The sequence below is a fragment of the Saccostrea echinata genome, unplaced genomic scaffold (assembly GCF_033153115.1).
Source record: "Saccostrea echinata isolate AGI-Se365-2 ecotype Australia unplaced genomic scaffold, CSIRO_AGI_Sech_v1 ptg000005l, whole genome shotgun sequence".
Taxonomy (NCBI): Eukaryota; Metazoa; Mollusca; class Bivalvia; order Ostreida; family Ostreidae; genus Saccostrea; species Saccostrea echinata.
Window position 1 is genome coordinate 13173343 of NW_026889754.1, and position 6933 is coordinate 13180275.

Sequence of the window (6933 nt, forward strand, 5' to 3'; positions counted from 1 at the left end):
AGTTTGTTCAAATCATGACCCCCGGGGGTAGGGTGGGGCCACAATGGAGGATCAAAGTTTTACATAGAAATATATAGGAAAAATCTTTAAAAATCTTCATCTCAAGAACAGCAAAGCCATGATGAGTCATATTTATATGGAAGCATCCTCAGGTAGTGTAGATTCAAATTTGTTCAAATCATGACCCCCGGGGGTAGGGCGGGGCCACAATGGAGGATCAAAGTTTTACAAAGAAATATATAGGAAAAATCTTTAAAAATCTTCTTCTCAAGAACAGCAAAGCCATGATGAGTCATATTTATATGGAAGCAATCTCATATAATGTAGATTCAAATTTGTTCAAACCATGGCCCCCGGGGGTAGGGCGGGGCCGCAATGGAGGATCAAAGTTTTACATAGAAATATATAGGAAAAATCTTTAAAAATCTTCTTCTCAAGAACAGCAAAGCCATGATGAGTCATATTTATATGGAAGCATCCTCAGGTAGTGTAGATTCAAGTTTGTTCAAACCATGACCCCAGAGGGTAGGGCGGGGCCGCAATGGAGGATCAAAATTTTACATAGAAATATATAGGAAAAATCTTTAAAAATCTTCTTCTCAAGAACAGCAAGCCATGATGAGTCATATTTATATGGAAGCATCCTCAGGTAGTGTAGATTCAAATTTGATCAGACCATGGCCCCCGGGGGTAGGGCGGGTCCGCAATGGAGGATCAAAGTTTTACATAGAAATATATAGGAAAAATCTTTAAAAATCTTCTTCTCAAGAACAGCAAAGTCATGATGAGTCATATTTATATGGAAGCATCCTCAGGTAGTGTAGATTCAAGTTTGTTCAAACCAAGACCCCCGGGAGTAGGGCGGGGCCACAATGGAGGATGAATGTTTTACATAGAAATATAAAGGAAAATATCTTCTTTTGAAGAACTGCAAACCATGATTAGTCATTTTGATATGGAAGCATCCTCAGGTAGTGTAGATTCAATTATGTTCAAATGATGACCCCCAGGGGTGGGTGGGGCCCAATGGGGGAAGGAAAGTTTTACATAAGAACATATAGAAAAAATGTTTCTTCTCAAGAACGGAAAAGCTATGTTTAGTCATATTGATATGGAAGCATCCTCAGGTAGTGTAGATTCAATTTTGTTCAAACTATGACCCCCGGGGGTAGGGCGGAGCCACAATGGAGGATCAAAGTTTTACATAGAAATATAAAGGAAAATATCTTCTGATGAAGAACAGAAAAGCTATGTTTAGTCATATTGATATGGAAGCATCCTCAGGTAGTGTAGATTCAATTTTGTTCAAATAATGACCCCCAGGGGTAGGATGGGGCCCAATGGGGGATGGAAAGTTTTACATAAGAACATATAGAAAAAACATTTCTTCTCAAGAACAGAAAAGCTATGTTTAGTCATATTGATATGGAAGCATCCTCAGGTAGTGTAGATTCAATTTTGTTCAAATGATGACCCCCAGGGGTAGGATGGGGCCCAATGGGGGATGGAAAGTTTTACATAAGAACATATAGAAAAAATATTTCTTCTCAAGAACAGAAAAGCTATGTTCAGTCATATTGATATGGAAGCATCCTCAGGTAGTGTAGATTCAAGTTTGTTCAAATGATGACCCCTGGGATAGGGAGGAGCCACAATGAGGGATCAAATTTTTACAAAGGAATATATGGGAATTTTTTTTTTTAAAATCTTCTCAAGTACAACAAAGCCATTTGTTATATTGACATGGAAGCATCATCAGGTAGTTTAAAATTCAAGCCTCCCCCCCCCCCGGCCTTTTCAATACTGAACTGATTGTGCTTTTGCCTTGCCAATGTGCTCAGGTGAGTGATGTGGCCCATGGGCCTCTTGTTTTTATGTAAAGCAATTTTATTTTCACATTACTTTTATATTATATTATTTTTAATAACATTTCAAAAAGGTGGCTCCCATCAGCCACGTACCTCCGATCATTTGACTCTACACTAATTTAGTGTTTCGGCGGTGTGAAACGAGGTATATTTATATAAATTAATCTTATAATGAAGAAATAATTTTCTTCCTACTGCTGCAAATCCGCCTCATCAGGAGTCTATTTGCATTATGCATTTATGCATCTACACATAAACAATAAGATTATTTAAATGTTGAGGAGGTGAGAATGTCACCCAGGTTTTTCTTGCGTTTGTAGGACACAATAGGTAATTCAGAGAAGATTTTTTGACAGTCTTCATCCTTTGCAAGGATATGCCAATATTTTATCAGTTTTCTTTTTGAATGTCGTATACAGGGGTTGTACTTTGTGACAAAAACAAGAGGAATTCCTCTTTTCCTGATGCTACTTTTACTGTGCAGGGTTTTTTCTCTGCTATAATTAGCGAGGACATTTTGCATGTTAGATTTGATTTCAATTTTATCATATCCTCTCTTTAAGAGATTAACCTCAAACTCAGGCAGAATTTTAAGCAAGGTGATTTTATTGCTTGTATTTCTCATATGGCGTATTGTTTCACCTTTGCTAAATCCTTTAAAAACAGAGGAATTATGTGCACTGTTGCGTTCCAAATATTGGAATGTATTTGTTGGTTTAATGTAGGTTTTAAAATCCAGAATTTGACTGGTTTTATATCTATTTCCTTTGAACACTGTAGTGTCTAAGAAATTGATTTCTTGTGTAGAAATTTCATATGTGAATTTGAGCAGAGGATGTTGTGAATTAGCTATTTCAAATAGCTCATGGGTGTAAGTTTCTAATCCATGAAAAATGATGAATCCGCGATAGCGACCATGATATATTATTTTATTTTTCCCTGTAAATTTATCGACGATTTCATCAGTAATTTGGTGTAGGCATATGTCGCACACAGATGGGGAACACTTAGAACCCATCGCACATCCTATTGTTTGTTTATACAAAGCAGAGTTGAATTCAAATATATTGTTTTCTAGTACAAGTCGAAGAAGAAAACAAAGATCAGTTGTAGGTGGAGCGGGTATTATATATTCTGCTTTGTTGAAGTTTGTATAGGCCATTTGAACAGCCGTAATTAGCTCCTCGAAATGCATATTGGTGTAGAGCGATGTTACATCATAACTGACCAGTAGGCACTTAGCGTGTGGTCTAAGTTGTTCAACTTTTAGAATGAAGTCTGAACTGTCCCTGATATACGTGCTTAGTGTTTGCACGACGGGAGTCAAAAAGTAATCTACATACTGGCTTATGCGTTCTGTAGGTGAACCTATTTGTGAGATAATAGGTCGACCTGGTGGAATAATTGGTGAATTGCAGCTACCATTGTTTTTAATCTCATTAAAAGTCTCAATATTGAGCTTGTGTATTTTAGGGAGCAAATAAAATCTCCCTACCCTCGTGTTTTTAGCTTTCCGTAGAAAGTCATAGGTAATATTGTCAAGTACACCCTTAGTGTTTATCTCAGACAATTTTTGTGTGATAATATTTTCGAGATGATTTAGATTGGAATTAGTAATTTTGCAGTAGAATTTGCTATTTAACTGACGTTCACCTTTAAGGATGTAATCAGTTTTTTTTAATTACGACGCACATGTTGTTTTTGTCAGCTTTTTTGATGATGATGTCTTTACGACCTTTTAGCCTTCTTCATGCTTGGCGTTCAGATATGCTTAAATTGTCAGTTGATTTGCGAACTTCCATAGATGACAATTCAAGTCTTGTTTTGTCAATATATGTTTGAACTGAATTGTTCATAATTTGAGGTTCAAACCGCTTTTCATGCGAAAAGGATGTATATTGTTGTCACTATCTGGGTCATGAAACATGTATTTACATTTTAGTTTTCTGGCAAATTCATTAAAATCTCTCATTACTTGTTGTTTGACTTGGTGTGAGATAGATGAAGGTACAAATTTTAGACCTTTTGCCAAACGTAAATACTCCTCATCTGACAATCTGTCAGGTGTGAGATTGAACACATGATCTCTTGCTATTAGCACTTTATTCTTGTGTTCTCTAATTTTTCGAGCTTTAAAATTCATAGCTCTGTTTTTCTTACATTTAGATTTGGCGTTTCGATTGAAACGATGAGCCATTCTGCAAGTGAATGAGTGTAATAATGACAACAGATATATTCCTCAAAATGTGGGAGGAGTTATGGGCGATTTCGCTCCAATCAGATTAAAGCAGCCAAGAGACTATTTTGACATGTGGAAGGATAATGAAATAGATACCTTTCATAGTAATCCGTTTTACTAATCCCATAAACAAAAGATATGATTCATAGATTTGCACAAATAAGATGAATGGAATCTTAAGGACATACGCAACGTAGTTTGACCTTTATTGTCATTTTCCCTGGAGTTGAAGAGTTCCAATACTGAAAGGAAATGTGTGCTACATTTTAATGTCTATATATGCTGTTGTACATTTCTTCTAAAACAAGTTTGGATGAACAAAACATCTAGAATATATATTTAGTAATTTTTGTGTATTTTTCTTTGATTTATACAAGAATTTTCATCTATTGATATCTTTTCAAAACCCCTGGTAATGCATGCTGATTTTTTGTCTACGAACATCTGATGGCAATATAATCTTAAATTAAGAATATCTTGAAAAATTATCAGTAGGTAAGGTACGTTGCGTATGTCCTTAACTGAGTTTTAGTATAGAATGAAGTCAATTTCAAACAGAGTACATCTTATTGTGTTAATATGGACGGAATTTTTGTCCTCTTTGCACTTGTTTCCCGTGTTTTTCTCTGGTGTCCTTTGGTTGTCTCTTAGGAAACCGTTCAGTTGGTCTTCTTTCCGATCTAATATTCATTTTGAACTCCATTAGGTAGCGATCAAATTTCTCTTTAAGTTCTCTTGTTTTGTCATTCAATTGTGTCTTAGCAAGACCAACAGCAGAGGTAGATTTACCAGTTGAATTTATGGTTTCTACCCGGATATATTTAATTGTTGAGGAGGTGAGAATATCACCCAGGTTTTTATTGCGTTTGTAGGACACGATAGGTAAGTCAGAGAAGACTTTTTGACAGTCTTTATCCTTTGCAAGGACCCCGCTCTGTACTGAATTTGGTTTGGTCACGTTAATTGACAGTTAAAGGTGCTTGGACACAGATTTGATGTTAATATTTTCTCAAATTTTCTGAATAATTTCATGACTTATATGTTGCTATAGCATTTCATACTATAATATAATAAAAATCTTATTTCATCTCGAGGTTACTGAAACTTCAAATTTCTGGACGCGTTTGATTGACACATCCTTGCACTTTCACAAATTTTAATTTTATTCTTAATACTTAAGAAAAGTGGCAATTTTATTGTGTATTAATGAAAAATATTAAAACTATAATCCAAAAAAATTCAGAGTAGAAATGTTCGAAAGCAAAACCAACTCACAATATTGTCAGTCCGTGCTCAGTGGTGTGTGCAGACTTTAACAATTGAACACACCCGGTGAATCGTAAACATTAACAATAACAGAGCTCGTGCCCTGTTTACAAAAGCAGTTTACATTTCACGGGTGTATTCAATTTGTTAAACTCTGTACACAACACTGAGCACGGGATGACGATATTAGTGAGGGGGTTTGCTTTCGCATATTTCTACTCTGAATTTTCTGGATTATAGATGTAATGTTTTTCATTAATACACAACAAAATCGCTTCTTTTCTTAAATATTAAGGATAAAGATAAAATTTGTGAAAGTGCAAGGATGTGTTAATCGGAATTCGTAGTTCAAATAATTTCCAGATAAAATAAGTTTTTAATTATATTTTCGTGTGAAATGCTATTTCAATATATAAGTCGTGATATTAAACAGAAAATTTGAGAAAATATTAACTTTAAATCTGTGTCTAAGCACCTTTAAGCGATAAATGCATGTAATGTGTACTATATGTACGTCACAAAAAATTCCAATATCGCAAGGGCATACCCAAGTTAATATTAAAAAATTTAAGTAATAAATTGTTTCAACATAACTTGCAGTTTACGGAAAATGTGTGCTGCTGCTTTAAATAGAATTCGCATTTTATAAGCTTAAATTTCAAATTATTTGGCTCTAGCCGAAATATGTGGGACTTTACCAAGTATTTTATGTTTTCATTAAGTTATGCTCTCGATTTCAAGAAAGCAACAGCAATTTTCAAGATAAGGATGTTTCCGTTATGTTAACTCAAAAAATAGTCGAGATCTATTAAGTGTATGCCCTTGCGAAAAGCGATTTGGTGAAGCACCTCGGCCTGAAACATGCAAACCCTGTTCACAATACTTTAATTTATCCAGAAAATATCTTCAGAGGGGAATTCAAAGCAGTGCTGACTGTGATGTACTACAAATACATAAGGAAGAGGTGGAAGTGTTGCCTGTAATAGAAGGAAAGGATGACATTCCCAAAGGTATAATATCTTGACTAAAAAGTATAATGGGGGGGGGGGTAGGTTTTAATCAAGCGAGGAAATTTACTTGCTACGAAATGGCCAAAGTTTTCTTACGTTTTGGAGTTGAACCCCACCCCACCCACCCCCAAATGTACTTTTTAGTCAAGATATTATACCTCTTCATTATGTATTTGTATTACATCACAGTCAGCACTGCTTTGAATTCCCTCAACTTCTGAAGATATTTCCTCATGGGCGCCCACATCCCAGCAAAATACCTCTGATGAAAACATAATTTTCTGGATAAATTAAAAATTAAACCAAAATACATACTTTACAATGGATAAATTTTAATTTATAACTAGTAATATTCATATAAACTAGTCACAAAGAACATATTGTACCATTTTTTTTTTCTTTTCCTGAGGGCCATTTCCATTTTCAACTTTGGACAACACTCGTCTTTTTTTACCTGTGTGCCTTCTCTATATCAAACGATGTGCCAGTGACTGGCAATGGGTCTGGGTGCTGCTCTGTAGGCCTTCCAGGGACAAAGTGCTTCGAGCAT